Below are 17,223 nucleotides of genomic sequence, written 5' to 3' on the forward strand. Positions count from 1 at the left end.
AAAACCCAAATGCATTGATGGTAAAGATAAAGGGCTACTACAGGAAAGGAAATGCAAGGGGAAGGAACACTCCCTTAACTAGAAGTTAAAATGCCCCATCCTTTTTGGAAGGTTCCTGCTCTTGATGAGAAATTAGTGGTAAATACGGTCAAGGTTGTACTACCAATTACGATGTAGAAGGACCTAGATACCCTCAACAATATGGCTCAATCAGAGGACTTTAAAGAGGAAGATAGTTGCAGTAACTTATCAAATTATCTTAGTGAAGACTACTTTCCGACAGAGGAATGGCTACATAACGAAATCGTGTCTACCGCCGATATTCTAAAGAGTTCTTCGCCGATTGATCTCTCAGCCAAACCCACAGCTACTGAATACCCTAGTCAGATCGAAGAAATTAGATCTAAAACACTAGGAGGGCAAGGTTCAAGTGGTAAAATTGTGTTTCATTCGTTGCCGCCAGTAACATTTTATTGTAATATAGTTTTCACGTTGTCGTCCAGCTTTCATGTGAAGCCCACTCAACCAAACACAATGCCTAGAGACATAGAGGAATATGCTCCTCCAATAATCATACAGCATGCTTCTTTCCCATTTGGAGAAGGTAAGGAAGATGAAACTAGGGTGGATAAGGCATCACATGTTGACACAGTCACAGTCGCAGCCGTGAGTGCATTCGAAAGGGTGATTATCAATAGACCTAGTAGCGACATGATGTGGCACCTTAAGTTGTTGTACATATCAACCCATCTAGATGGATGCCTGGGTACCAAAATTTTGGTTGATAACGGAGCCGTGGTGAATTTGTTATCAAAGGTAATGATGGGCAAGTTGCGAAAGACCACGGCTGACCTAATCCCATTTGAAGTGATCATCAGCAATTTCACTGGCCATGTCATGATCACAAATGGTGTCTTACCGGTTGATTTGACCGTGAGTATCAAGACAGTTCTGGCACCATTTTTTGTGGTAGATATTTCATCGAGCTACAATGCACTATTAAGAAGGGATTGGATCCATTCTTTTATATGCATCCCATCTTATCTCCATCAGTTCATGATTTTTTGGAACCAGGACAAGGTTAAGCTTGTCTTGGCCAACAATAAACCTTTCTTAGCTACATCGAATGCCAATGAAGCTTATTACTACAACGAAGAGGTAAGGCCTATTAGATTCACCGAGAGAAATAAGCTTGGCCATCCTATGGGGATCATAGTAAAAAAGAACCCAGACAACATTGTGCAAGCTATTATGGAAGTCACTCGAGCCAATGATACTCGACAAAAAGATATTGTCCTCTATCGGCCGGACTCTCACTATATTATTAAGAGATCCTATGATCAGGACATCAAAGGATGTCGTGAGAGGGGCCGACTTCACGGCCATAATAAAGAGGCTTGAAGAGAACCTAAAGGAAACCAATGAAGGCTATTTTGTGAATCTGACTGAGTTGGAAGAATTAGCCAAGGGAAATAGTTTCAAGTTTGAAGAAGTATCAGAAGAAGAAAAGAAGATACTCGACTGTAAGTATAGGACCCGTTGGTCGAGATCAACCTGGGAATGGATCATGACCTAAAGTTAGCGTTCATAAGCAACTTGTTATGACCGCCTGAGAAGGAAAAGTTAATATGGTTACTTATGTAGTTCATCGACTATTTCGGGTGGGATTACCACAAAATGCTAGGACTGGATCGATCCCTGGTTATGCATAGATTACTCTCGAAAGAAGGTTATTAGCCATACAAGTAGCCGCGTAGGTGGTTGACAACCAAAGTCACCCTTAAGATCAAGCAAGAGATCGAGAGACTCCTAAAAGCTGGTTTCATACAACCAATCAAATATGCAAAATGGATGTTAAATGTGGTGTCAGTAATGAAAAAGAATGCTAACCTAAGGGTGTGTATCAAATTTAGAAACCTAAACTTGGCTATGCCAAAGACGAGTACCCTATGCTGATGGCCGATCAACTCATCGATCAAGCCGCTAGACATGGGATTGTGTCTTTCCTAGAAGGGCATTCTGGATACAACCAGATCTATATAGCATTAGACGATGTGTCGAAAATGACATTCAGATGTCTAGGCCCTTTGGGTACATATTGCTGGGTAGTGATGCCTTTCGAGTTTAAGAATGCAAGGATCACATACTAAAGAGCAATGAATTTCATTTTCCATAATATGATCGGCCGCTTTATGGAGGTCTATGTGGATGATATGGTGGTCAAGTCAATCAATGTAAATGAGCACTTTGCCCACATGCACAAGTCCTTTCAATAGGTGAGGCTCCATAAATTGAAAATGAACCCTTTGAAATATGCTTTTGGGGTCTCAGCCGACAATTTCTTGGGGTTCTTAGTACATCAAAGAGAAATCAAATTCGATCAAAACAAGGCCCGGGCCATGATTAATGCCTAGTGCTCACAACCCCAAGTGAAGGGTTGCGATATAGTAATAATCTCAGTGAACCGAGGTCGAATCCATAGGGACTGAAACTTATACGTTTTCTGAAAGTAACTAGAACTAGAACTAGAAGAAGATGTGAATCTAAATCTGAATTAATTGAGAGAGTAATTGTGATTAAAGTGATTAAAATTAACAAATTCAAAGGTAGTAACTAGGGTTTCCAAGGATCTACTTATAGAGATCAGGGAGATGTATGCTTGATTCAAGGACACAACTGGAATCAGAGTCTCATCTTATCCAATTGGAAGATATCTCAGTAAAACCAAATCTGAACTTCCTTTAATCTAATTCTCAATGGATGGTGTGAGAACTGGAAGTGATTCCATCACAAATCATGCCCAGAAGACAAGGCAAACAACAGGATTTACCAATCCCACAACCAATCATAAGAGAATTGTGAAAATTAGGAAGGATTTCATCATCCAACTATGCCCAAGGGACAATGGTGAACAACAGGATTTCCTAATTTCACAATCTCAATACATGAAAAGAACATACTCAAAGCTATCATAGATCTATTGTAATTTAAGTCACAACAAACCATTAAAAACTGAAAGTATTCCTCATAATCAAACTAGAATCAAAGAAAGTTCAATATAAACATGAATCAAAGAAATAGGAACATCCCATCACGCTATAAACTTCACCTCTTAGCCCTAGCTAAGAGGTTTAGCCAACCATAGACATAATTGAACTAAAATCTCTTAAGAAAAGAATAAAAACAACTAAAGAAAAGGAAGAAAAACCCTTAGCGACGGCTTCTCCACACTTTTGCTCCTTAATGGTACCTTGTAATTCAAAAGTCTCTCTACGGCACTCCTCAAACCCTAGAAGATGTATAGAAACATCCTAGGGAGTCTTATTTATAGTTGTGGAACTCCAACTTTCTCACCTAGTTGGAAAACTCTAGAAACCACCTCAAATTTACGCAGTTTCCCAAAATAGACTTCACTCTGCCAATTTCACAGAATGACCCAGAGTTTTAGAATATGCTTCTTCAGGACAGTTTCAGGAATATGTTTGTTTTCAGGACAATTTCAGGATTCATTTTCTTCACTTCAAATATTTGATTCTCTTCATTCCTTGCTTGGTTTTCTTGGATCTTTGGCATGCGAATTCTTCAATCTTGGTCTCCTAAGATCCATCCCTTGCCTTAATGATTCTTGAGCATCAAATGTATGCTTTTAGTACCCTTTTCAATCCAAGCTCTTAAATTCACCTCACAACATAAGTAAAATGGAACATTAAGCATTAACACGTTCATAAAACCAAGATATAAATGGGGGATAATATGCAATATTTGACCCTCAACACCCGGCCACCAGGAAACAAGGCTGAATTACAAAAATTCTTCAGCCATGTCAATTTCTTGAGAAGGTTTATATCTAATTATTCAGGCAAGACTAACATCTTCTCTCCACTATTGAAGATGAAGTAGGGAATTAAATTTTTTTGGGAAGCAGAGCACCAACTGGCTTTCGATACAATTAAGGAATATTTGATGAAGTCGCCTATGTTGATGCCCCTCTCAAAAATTAAATACTCAGGATATACATCGCAGCCTCATCAGAGTCATTCAGAGCTCTCCTAACACAAGATTATGACATGCAGAAGGAGCGGGCATTCTATCATTTGAGTCAGACGTTGCTTGTTGCTAAAAGATGATATTTGACCATAAAGAAATGATGCTTGTCATTGTATTTCGCGGCCACTGAATTGAGGCATTATTTGTTGGCTGAGAGAGTAAATATAATAGCAGTCACTGATTTAGTGAAATATATGTTAAACCAGCCAATTTTAAATGGACTAATCGATAAATGGGTGTTGGCTTTATCTGAATTTGATCTACATTATATGCCGCAAAAGGTAGTGAAAGGTCGAGCCATAGCTGACTTCTTAGCTGACCATCATTCAGAATTAGAGGAGCAAATTCCTCAAGTATCCTAAATTTGTATTATGTACAACTCATGTCATGGAAATTAATCTTTGATGAGTTAAGGACACTTGATATGTCTGGGGCCGAAGTCATTTTGGTCGCCCCTAATGGGAATTGGCAGGAATTTTCTTTCCAACTAGAATTCAATAGTACTAATAATCAAGTCAAGTATGAAGCTATGATAATTGGCCTAGAATTGTTATTAGAATTACGAGTGAAAAATGTGACCGTTATTGGAGATTCACAATTGGTACTAAATCAGATGGCAGGATTGTTTAAATGCACCAGCCCATCCTTATAACCATACTATGCGTTGGCAGTCCAGTTACTCGACCAATTTGAAGAAGTTGAGCTGATGCATATTACTAGGAAACATAATGTGGATGTCAACAAGATGTCACAGTTGGCCGTGGGACTTAAAGTCTTAAGGTGATCGGTCGGTCGGTCGATTACTGTACAAAGAAGGTCCTTGCCTTCTGTATTTCAAAGGAAGGATTTAATGGAAGTTTGCCAAATAAAAGTAGAGGAGGATGATTAGAGGGCTCCTCTTATGGGCTATTTGCAAAGCCCACGTAACAAGACCGATGGAATATACAAAGGTCGGTTGCAAATTACGTGATGGTCGATATTGAACTGTATCGGAAAGGAGCTGATGGAGTTTTACTATAGTGTTTATCAAAGAAAGAATCTATGTTAATCATCGAGGGGGTCCATGAGGGGATTTGTGGGGCCCATTAGTCTAAGAGAAAGATGAAAGTCACGCTTAGATGCTATGGCTATTTTCAACCGAGGATGATGGATGATTGCATCCAATACGCAAAGGGTTGTGAAGCATGTCAAAGGAATGGACCGGTCCAACATGTACCCGAGATCGAGATACATCCCATAATAAAGTCATGGCATTCTGAGGATGGACGATTGATTTGATCGGCCATATTCACCAACCCTCAACTCGCATGGATTCATTCATCATCGCAGCAACGAATACTTCACCAAATGGGTAGAGGCAAGGCCTGTAAGGAAAATCAATCATGCAGAAATCATCAGGTTCATTGAAACAAACATTATCCATTGTTTTGGGATACCAAAGTCCATTACTATGGACCAAGGTGCAGCTTTCTCAGCCAAGGAAGTGCAGCCAATGGCAAATAGTATGGCATAAAAATTTTGCATTCGACCCCTTATTCTACCTAGGCTAACGGCCAGGCTGAGGCTAGCAACGAGGTAATCAAGAATATCCTGAGGTTGTATGGGCTTACAAGATATTGCCTCGTACCAGCACTAGGGTCAGTCCATTTGCATTAACCTATGGACACGATGCAGTCCTACTAATGAAAATTGTGATCCCCTCATTGCGAACTGCATATCAAGCTCAGTTAACCCCTCTAGAGTTCATAGAGGCAATGTTGGCTGAGTTCGAGGAGCTGGACAAGGGTTGTATTAGAGCTTTGGACTCAATCATTGCCAACAAAGCAGCCGTGGCGTGAGCATACAACAAAAGAGTAAAAGGAAAGTCTTTTGGAGTAGGCGATATGATTTGGAAAATGGTGCTACCTATCGGCCAAAAAGACTAAGCACTAGGTAAGAAATGGTCACCCACTTGCGAAGGACCATATGTCATCGAGCAAATCCTTAAGGGAAGAGCCTATCTCCTGAAAGATATAAACAGGAATATTGCAAGGGCTCCTATAATGGCCGCTTCTTAAAATATCATTTACCTTCACTGTGGGAAGTCAACAGGAATCGGGTCGAGCCAAGTTAATAAAACAAGCAATTGATTTGAATAAAGGCCCTAAAACAAGGGCTAGTTGATTATAGTATAGTCAAAACAATTACAAGAAAAAAATAAATTTTGGTAGGTCGGACAGTCGAGTTATAAGTGGGTGGACTTGAACTCTTCAAATCTTTGCATGACTAAGGCTTTCGCCTCCCTCTCCAACTTTCACCTCTTGGTCCATGAGGCATGCTAGCTCACAAGCTCTGCCAAGGATCGCTCGATATATCGCCATGTGCTCCAAATAGGCCGATTTCTTTTTTGCTTCACTGGATTCAGCACGGTCCAGATAGAGTTCTATCTGGGACTCAATGAGCATGACATGCTCCTCACTTTCTGGCCGATCACGGTTCGAGTAAAGATGACGGGTCTCGACCAAGTTGGTAGATAAATTATTGCACGTGGTTTCCAGCGACTGCAACATTTCTTCATTGAAGTTATGCTCGCGGTTAGTGCAACATGTCCTTCCAACCTACTTCCTGGCGGGCTGGCAGAGCCCTACATTCAGCACTAAGGGCTGACAGAAGCGATAAGGTGGTAGTGTAGCGCTCGATCTCTATGTCCACCTTAGAGTATTCATCTCCGAGTTATCAAAGTTCTAAAAGAATATTCAAGATTTCCTAGGGAGGCCAGCGATCCTCAAGAAGATTGGCAACATCCCTGAGGAAGGGAAGAGGATCACCCAGAAAGGAAGAGTGCGAGAAGGATTCAATACCTTATTCAAATATCTCCTCCATAATTTTGATCGACGAGCAAAGTAATCCATGAGGGCTAAAATAGTGGCGATTGAAATTCTAGCTCAAGATCATTCGTGGTGCAATTTGAAGCTTAAGGGTTGTTTTTATAGGTTAAGATTCGGTAATTAATGCACATAGGGTGCGGTTTGACGGTTGAGTGCCCAAAGAGCTACTGCAATGAACTGTCTCCGGGATCATGGGAAATGTAATGAAATAAATGTGGTTTTCTCAAAAGAATATGGAGCCATTACTATGGTTGAGGTATGGCAATCACATATGAGGAATGGCTAAGTACTACATGTCCATACTGTAATACCAGGGCCAAGCTAATAGCTAAATTACTAAGCCACTATCACAGTCGAAGGGCATGGCCGAAAGGAAGGTACATCTTATCCCTTAAGTGTTTATTTAGTATTGTAGTTTATTCATCACCTTGCCAGTCATCGACCGCATTCCAACAAAAGAAAGCAAACACATAAAGTTTAAAAGTGGTCAAAAAAGCCTAAATTTTCATTCCCTCGAACTCTTCAGAGAGGGCTTGCATCTCCACTTCATCCTTTTCCTTGAGTTCAACCCAATTCACTCCTTTAATGACGAGTGGCAAGAGATGGAGTAGCTAGTTAAGACAAAGCCTGGTCAAAGAGACTTCACTCTCGACTGCTTTCATGGTCTCGACGAGATGGAGTAGCTGGTCTAGGAACAATAGGTCCACTGGAATGACCATCTCCTTAGCATAGAAAGATTTATCTTACTTGTCTAACTCTTCTATCAGTCCAACTCGATAGGATTGTAGTATTCTCAGTATAGTCTGGTTAAATTAGTGCGCTTGGGCACAACGCAATTGCTCCTACCAAGCCAATTCGTGCTTGCCACTCATCTCAGTAGAATCTTCCTTAGCCACGTCTTGCTTCCGCAAATAAGCCAAGCTCACCTGGTGAGCAAAGTTCAAATCACAGAAGCGTTTTCCCATGGCATACAAACATTTCAGTTTTTTAATGAGTTCTCTGAGTTGAACGCCTGATTTAGCCAAGGAAAAAGCATCTAATGCAAAACAATTAGTATTGAATAACAAGCTAGAAAAGGAGTAATCCTTTAGGCCCCATTTGAGGATCTCTTTTAGATAGGACTCAGCACCTACAATAAGGTAACATGAGTTAGAAGCCATTGAGATAGAGCAAGATCACAAGAAGTGTTGATGCGGGAATGAGCTGGGGGTCAGTTGTTGTTTAAATAGTAGGTGTCCAGTACCCACAATCTATAAAGATCATGGCGATAAAGCTGATGCACATTCCTGTTTGTTAGGAATGTGGGGGTAATTAGAATTCTGAATTCAGGAGCAACCCATGATCCACTTAATTTTTAGGAATGGGTCAGCAATTGGTTACACACAACAATAGTAAGGAATAGAAGATGGAATAAGTTGTAAAAAGTGGCTTGAAGGTCGTTAATATATAGTAAGAGTTATTACAATCAAAACTCCTTAGACAAAAATTATTGTAGTGAATCCCTCACCATCCCCAATTGGCCCCTTGTCATTCGCAATGAAGCCTCCTTAGCCACTGACCGAGAAAGTCGGCCAATGTCCGTTGTTTGGGAATGCACAACAGCAGCCAATTGCAAAACTTCATTCTTGTGTTGAAGATGCTTCACATGCTTTCCTGCAAATTCTTGCCTCAGCCCAATCAGCTTTGCTTCCTGAGCTGTAATTCTAACCTCCAGATTCTTCATCTTGGCCGTAGCTTGTTCTGCTTCAAGTCGGTCGACGACAGTACCAACATGAAAGCAAATCTTGAGTAGTGCTTGAAGTTCTTGGACAATAGGCACATTATCGACAAGGGTCGAATCTGACCAGGAGTAAACGCAATAAGCTTCAACCATTCGGTCGAGTTTGTCGACCGACTCAAAGTCAAGGGACTACTCTAGACCCTTCTGTAACAGGCTTGGAGCTCGGCCCTTACATCTTGCAGGTTGCTGGAAGGTGAAGGAGATTCGGCCATTATGGTCTCCCTGGCAAAAGCTTTCTAAAAAGAACATATGATATCATCCACCGGGGGGGTCCTCGAAGATGGAGGTGTTAGCAGTCTCGGTCGAATTTGTCTCAGCCAGTTCTTCTACGAACACTACCTCAGGCTCTACCGAGGTTGAGATCTCCTCGACCGATATGAGTGCTGGAAGGATTAGCAGTGGAGGAGCAAACTTCACGATGAAGGGCTGAGGAGGGAGCACGGCAACCGCACTCTAAGTGATGGATAGTTAAAAATTCAACTAATCCACTTTTACTTAAGCGATGTAAAGTGTTATCACGAACCCACTTAGGCATGAAACACTCTCAAACTTAATTTTAAATCAAACCTACTCCTAATAAAAATTACAGAAACTAAGAAATCTGAAATAATAAAATACGAGGGTTCAAAGGAAAGTACCCGATTGACAATTCTATGTTAGATTTTAGAAAATAGAAGAAACAGTGTTAGTATCTAAGAATTCAGAAAATCTTAATATAAAAATGCAATGAAAAACTAACATAATCCTATGCTAATTCTAATAATAACATATTTCAGAAAAATGCAGCTAAAGTCCTAGCAACGACGCCAAAAACTTATTTGATGCAAATCGCAAGTGCAAGGCTACGATGTAGTAATAAGTCGATGAGACTGAGGTCATACCCACAGGGACTTATGATTCTATGACTTCTTGAACACTTTAGAACTACAACTACAACTAAACTAACTAATGAAATTTGCTTTAAGGAGTAATTGTGAGAGAAAATATTAAGGATAAAACACTAGAGCGACAAGGATCCACTTATGGCTATATCATAATGTTAATTCATTTGATTCAATCGTACAACTCAACCAGAATCGAAGTCCTATCCTATTCAGCCGGATAATAGAGCGGTTAAATTATCATTCATAAACTCAAAACAGGTTTGAACTTCAATTGAATTGGTTCCCACATCATGCACTAAAATAGTAATTGCGGAGAATTTAAAGCATCTATTGTGCCCATAGTCTACGATAGATCAATGGACTTTATAGATCAATCCCTTGCAAAATAAATAAGAAATTACTCTTAGTGTTCTTAAGCATCCAATATGCACGGAGTCAACAATGGATCAAAATAAACTAGAAATAAATCTTCATCTAACCCAAATATCAATGAATTGTTCAACAAACAAACCAATTACTTAAATCAAAGTAAACTAAGAAATTTATAATAACTATAAGCTTTACCTCTTAGCCTTAGATAAGAGATTAGCCAATCAAAAACATGATTAAACTCAACTCAAAGAAAAAAACGTAAAAACTAACTAGAACTAAAGGATTGGAAAAGAAGGTGGACTCCTTAGAGGCTCTACAACTCCCTGATTTATCCCTTCTACCCTAATTCATGTTTTAAAAAGTCTAAAACATCCCTTTAAATAGGAAAAATTTGCACTGACTTGGAACTGACTTCAATTTAGGCACTTTTGGTACACTTCGGATGCAACCGACCGGGACCTTTGGTTGCACTAAACATAGCATTCGATCACACCAAATTAACTCTCAGTTACAACCGAATTTCTTTGATTTTCGTCTAAAGACTCTGTCTTCCTTAGGTCGCACCAAACATAACTTCGATGGCACCAAACCTTACTTCGATCGGACCTAAGGTCGAGCCAAATAAACTCCTAAAATCACAATTTCTTGCCGAATTGTTCTATGCACTTTCAGTCGAACTGAACCAACCTTAGGTGGTATCGAACATTCTCTTTATTTTATTATAGAACTTTATTATTCTGCTAGTCTTTTCTCTCTTATTTGCACCTAGTTTTCTTGGATCTTTGACACTTGAATTCTTCATTAAACACCTCCAAATCTCTAAATCTTCTTTTAGTCATTCTTTGAGATTTAAATCTTCTCTTTAATCATTTTTTCATCTCCGCTCTCCAAATTGTAAGTACCCTAGTTTGTCAATTAGTGTGAGTTATGAGTCTTAGAGTCAGGAGAGCCCCAAAGAAGAATCAAGATTAAGGACTCAAGTGTTAAAGGCATCTAATTCAAGACAAGGTATGAAAATTGCAAAACCTCATTAAAGCCTATACCAAAACTCACCAAATAAAGCCTTATATCTAGCCTATACTAACTAGGCAAATCTATCTTTAAGTATGCTAGTAAGTTAAGTGGGTAGATGTCTAAGTAAAAGTAATATCTCAAAAAACTGACATCTTTAATGCATCCAAGTGCCATCGAATTTCCTTCGATGACATCGAAGACAACTCGATGGGATCGAGCTTAGAAAGCAAACTGTCCAATAAAAAATTGATTCAATTCTAGACTATTACAATGACATCGAAGGACTCTTCGATGGCATCGAACATATCTTCAATGACATTGAAGGTCAATCAATGGCATCAAACTTAGACCCTAAATTATCCATCAACCTCTAGTCGAATTTTCTCGATGGCATCGAAGGACCTCTTCAATGACATCAAAGGTCACTCGATGACATCGACAGAAATGTAAAAATAGTCTAACAACATTTTAAAATATAATTCAAATTTTATCGATGACATCGAAGTGGACACTTTGATGCCATCGAAAACTGTTTAATGACATCGAATCTAACAAATTTTTGCTTGTTTTTTACCATTGCGAATATATTCTATATATTCAAAAGAGGGGTTTCTTGGCAATGAGGAGAGTAAAAAAGAGAGCCTTATGTGAGTGAATACCTATAGTTATTACTCATCTTCCCAAGCTCTCTTCTCTCATGAAGTTCATCATTCAATCCTTATCTTAAAGGCAATCATTAAAGCATTTAAATCTTGAATTGAACAATGAACTCTAGCATTCATCTTTGTACTAGCAACCACATTTATTGGCAAATCTTTATAATTTCTTGCATTGAATGCTCAACCTTAGGGATCCTTAACTAGTTCTTAAAGACTCATCAATACCTAGTTACGATCCACCAAACCCTTGACCCAACAACCTCAGCATCTTTAACGGCACATCTTTACATAGTCGCGGTACAAGGGAGCTGAAGATCCTTCACGATCCAAAAAGATCTTCATCAAGGTATTTAATGGGGCTCATCCACTTTTAGATAAGAAAGTATTTTGAGTCTATATTATCTGTAAACCATTCCTTGTGTAGGGTTGGGTTTTAGAGTTTGAACCTCTAAACTCGACAAGTCCTTGTGTAGGCCTCTGACGGGAGTACGTTTATGTTGTCCTTGTGTAGGACTTCCTAAGTTATTGTGTAAGACTTAGTAAGACTTTGTGTAGGCCATCGAAGGATGAAAAACATATACCTTGTATAGATTGTGAAGGTTTATGGTGAACCTAATTTAAAACCGTCTAAATAGTGAAATCCAGCACACTCTAAGAGAGAGTAGGTCAGCCGAGAGTCAATTAGGCACGTAGTGGAACCACTATACATCGTGTGTATTGTGGTGAATGATTTAAATCTTTATTTATTATGTTTGGATGAACAATATACTCTGTTTATTTTCTATAGCAAACATATTTGATCAAATGCATGAATGATATGTTTCACTAAGTAGACTTCATTTATGCACTTAGATTCATTTACTAGTGTATTTAGAAGTGCATGTTAATTGTTTAGTTAAATTTTAAAAATCCTATTCATCCCCTATTCACAACCCCAAGTGTAGGGTCGCGATATAGTAATAATCTCGGTAAGACCGAGGTCGAATCCACAGAGACTGAAACTTGTACGTTTCTAAAATTAACTAGAAGTAGAACTAAAACAAATGTGAAACTAATTCTGAAGTATTTGAGAGAGTAATTGTGAATAGAGTAATTAAAACTAAGAATTTAAAGGTGGGAACTGAGCTGCCAAGGATCCACTTGTAGTGATCAAGAAGCCCTCTTGCTTGATTCAAGTAACACAATTAGAATTGAATTCTTATCCTATCCAGTTGGAAAATATATCAACAAAGCCAAATCTGAACTTCCATTGACCTAATTCTCAATGAAGGAGAACTATGACAATTGGCAAGGATTCCATCACCAAAGCATGCCTAGGAAACAATGACAAACAACAGGATTTACCAATCCTATAATCTCAAAGAAGGAGAACTGTGAAGATTAGGAAGGATTCCATCACCCTACCATGCCCAAGGGACGATGTTGAACAACAGGACTTACTAATTTTACAATCTCAAATCAGGAAAAGAAGATACTCAAAGCTATTGTAAATCTACTGTAATTTGAGTCACAATAAACTATTAAAAACTGAAAATATTCCTTAAATATCAAATTAGAATCCATGGAGTTCAACATAAACATGAATTAAAGTAATAGAAATATCCCATCATGCTACAAGCTTCACCTCTTAGCCCTAGTTAAGAGGTTTAGCCAACTATAGATATGATTGGACCAAAGTCTTTTAAGAAAAACATGAAAATAACTAATGAAAAAGAATAACAACTCTTAGCAACGACTTTTTCACCCTTTTGCTCCACTCCTTAAACCCCAGAAGATGCCTTGAAGTATCCTAGGGAGTCCTATTTATGGTTGTGGAACTCCAACTTTCGCACCTAGTTAGAAAACTTTAGAAATTGCCTCAAATTTACGCAATTTGCTAAAATAGACTTCACTCTGCTCAGTTTTCCAAAATAGACTTCACTCTGTGCAATTTCACAAAATGACCTAGAGTTTCAAAATATACTTTTTCAGGACGATTTCAGGATTCCTTTTCTTCACTTCAAATCTTTGATTCTCTTCATGCCTCACTTAGTTTTCTTGGATCTTTGGCATGTGAATTCTTCAATCTTGATCTCCTAAGATCCATCCCTTGCCTTGGTGATTCTTGAGCATCAAATCCATGTTTTTAGCACCCTTTTCAATCCAAGCTCTTAAATTCAACTTGCAACACAAACATAAGTAAAATAGAACATTAATCATTATCATGTTCATAAAACCAAGATATAAATAGGGGATAATATGCAATATTTGACCCTCAACACAATCCCAAACCAGCATTTTGCTAGCCTGAGCAAAGTATGCGTGAAATAAATCTCAATGTTTAATGTCCAAAACCTCTTGAGGAAAATAATCTTTTGTACACTCAAGTATGAATAGGTAGAATTAAGATACGAAAATAAAGTTTTGAAAACTTAGAGCCGAACCACATAAGCAACCAATCAAGTAAATTCTTCGTCCATTAAATTAAGCATAACATATTAAGTTTTTTAATGTGCTAAGTAAAAATCAACTTACTTCCTATACGAATACTATTAGTTCATCATGTTAGCCATACTCATCACTTCAAGATCAATTTGAAACTCACATACCGATTCCGAACTTATCCCCTTTTCCTTCTTTTTCCAATCTTTGATTTTATTGATTTTATATCAACAGTCAATTTTTTATACATTCTTTTTATTTTTACATTCTTTTCCATATTTTTCATTCTTTTTATTCTTTTCATGACCTCTTTGTCAATCTCTGGTTTTTTTTAACTGGTTTTTTTCTTCTTTTAAGGTCAATAAAATTCTCCAGACTCAATTCTTACCATCTATCAATAATTCACATGCTAACAATCAGAACTTCTAGCTCGTCTTACAGAAGACAAATTGAATGTGTCATGTGATTTAGATTAACATGATATTCAAACTATCTCTTAATCAATTGAGCGCAAGAACTTAGGTGATTGATTACTTAGTTGATCAAAAGCCAACAATTCAAAATTCAATATCTATTTTTATCATACTCAACGCATTCTTAAGTACACAATTCATCGCTTCCCAAACAGATTTCAACTTGAAACATTGAAAATTTTCAAAATTTTTGCTCAAAGCTAAGAAAACACTAATTAGGTCACCTAATCCCCGATCCCCAACCGAAAAATCTACATTTTCCTCAATGTGAAAGAAATAAGCATGCAATGCAAAAGAGGCAATGAAAAGAGAAGGGAAGTGATAGAAAGGTAATACTTAAAGAAGGAATTTTGAGGCTTTTCGAATGGTCTTACTATGAAGATGGTTTAGCATAAGAATAAAACCAACAGAACACAAACTATCCTAAACAGTGAAAAGCAAACTATCCTAAATAGCAAAAAGCAAACCATCCTAAATGGTGGAAAGCAAACTATCCTAAATGGTGAAATAGAAAACTCTCCTAATTCTAAATTCTTTTAAAGCAATAAACCTAACTAGGAAAACAAGGAAAGCTACTTAGTCATGCCACAAGGTTCCTCGTCTAGCCAGTATCTTGATAAATTTCTTAATAGGTTTTGTAACAAGATAATCTAAAACCCTTTTTACAATATGCTTGGATGCCCTAGAGTATGATTTTTCAGAGAAATTTATGGACCTCAGCATAGAGTTTCCTTTTAATCTCCTGAGGTGTCCAAAGTACATATAATTCACCAAAGACAGAAAGTTTCAAAGTTAGAGCAACATGGTGAATCAGATACTACAAGTAGATAAAATTTAGAGAATTTCTCAGTAGGTGATGTTGTCTCAACATATTCTGAAGTTTCAGGCTTCGGTTCAACTTTCAGCTCCTCCTTTAATGGTAAATATTCAAGATCTGTGGAAGGAGGGGCTTCAGAATAAGGGTTCTCTCGATCAGTAACAACCATCGAGGTATTGTTTTGTAAGGCATCCATTATTTCTTTTATCATGAGACCATTTAAATCTACAAAGTGTGTTAAGCAATCTTCAAAACATTTAGTTAAAAGGAGTTCATTCACTACATCGAGATCTATAATGATATGCTAGATAACTGCTTTATCTTTTTCGAGAGTGGAAATGAGCATACTCTCTTGTTTATTCTCAAGGTGGGATGAAGTCACCACCAAGTATGTCTCTTCTTAACCTAAGTAAACCTGTTCAAGATTAGCGAGTAAAGATTTTAAGTCAAGCTTCAGTGTCTTGAAGCTAAATGGTAAAGACGTTACATCAGTTTGGGGCAAATCTTCAAATTATAGCCTCCACCGGTTAACTTCAAGTATCAACGCAATTTTAAGCATGACGTCCATCTCACTAATCGTGTCATCATCCAAATCAGGGGAGTGGGCCAAACACGTCCTAAGAGGGTTAGAGTATAGAGTCAGGAGCGCTCTATCTTCCACGAATGAGTCAATCATGTTAATGTCGTGGGCCTCTTCATCATCCTTTGCTTATTTGCTCATATTGAAAAAAATATTGAGCTCCAATGTCATATTTTTGAAAGATAAATTCATGACTCTATTTCTACAATTAATGATTACATTTAATGTAGCAAGGAATGGGCGACCAAGAATGATGGGTATTTGTGTGCTCATATCCACGATGGGTTGAGTATTCCGGACGATAAAATCTACTGAATAATAGGATTTGTCAACCTAGACCCACACATCCTCAATGATCCCTCTCGGTACACGAGCTGATCGATCAGCAAGTTGTAATGTGGTTTAGGTGGGTTTTAATTCACCTAGCTCCAGTTGTTCGTAAACCGAGTAAGGAATTAGATTAACACTCACCCCCAAGTCATGAAGTGCGTGCTCAATTCGGAAGTTTCCAATTACACAAGTGATGGTTGGACTACTGGGGTCTATATACTTTTGTGGCACGTCTTACTTAAGGATGGCACTCACTTTTTCTGCCAGAAAAATTCTCTGTTAAATAGTCCGTCGTCTCTTGGTAGTGTATAGATCTTTCATAAATTTGGTGTATAAAGGGATTTATTTAATGGCATCCAGTAGAGGGATGTTGACCTTCACTTGCTTAAGCACCTCTAAAATATCCTGAGTTTGATAAAGGTTTTGATGCAATCAACCATTGAGGGAATGGAGCAATCAACTTGCCTTGAGATTCTGGTTCTAATCTATGTGGGGCAATATTAGGTCTATCATCCGTGTCTTCTGCTGGGTCCTTAGACTTGTCAGTCTTTACTGGAATAGATTTGTCAATTGTTTTACCACTCCTAAGAGTGGTGATAGACTTAGATTATTCCATATATTGATTTGAAGAGCTTGGTTCACTAATTTCATATTGCGGTTTAGGATTGGGGAGAGGTTGGGCTGGAAAGATCTCTTTCTCCCCACTCGAAATTTTTATCTCACACCCTTGTATAGCCTTTGAAAGGTCTTGAATGGCCTGCATTATACTCTGGTTGAAAAGCTCTTGATTTTGAAGATGTTTTAAGACTGGATCCTCTTGATGGTTCCCTTGATTCAGGAATTGGTTAAGGAATCCTTGAGTAGTAGTTTGTCCATTCCTCCAGCTGGAGTTGTATGTATTTAAGGTGGGTCCATGGAAAGGTCTTTGGTAGTTATTCACGGCATTTAACTGCTCATTCAGAATTTCTTGAAAAATAGA

Source organism: Magnolia sinica, chromosome 2 (assembly GCF_029962835.1).
Source record: "Magnolia sinica isolate HGM2019 chromosome 2, MsV1, whole genome shotgun sequence".
NCBI lineage: Eukaryota > Viridiplantae > Streptophyta > Magnoliopsida > Magnoliales > Magnoliaceae > Magnolia > Magnolia sinica.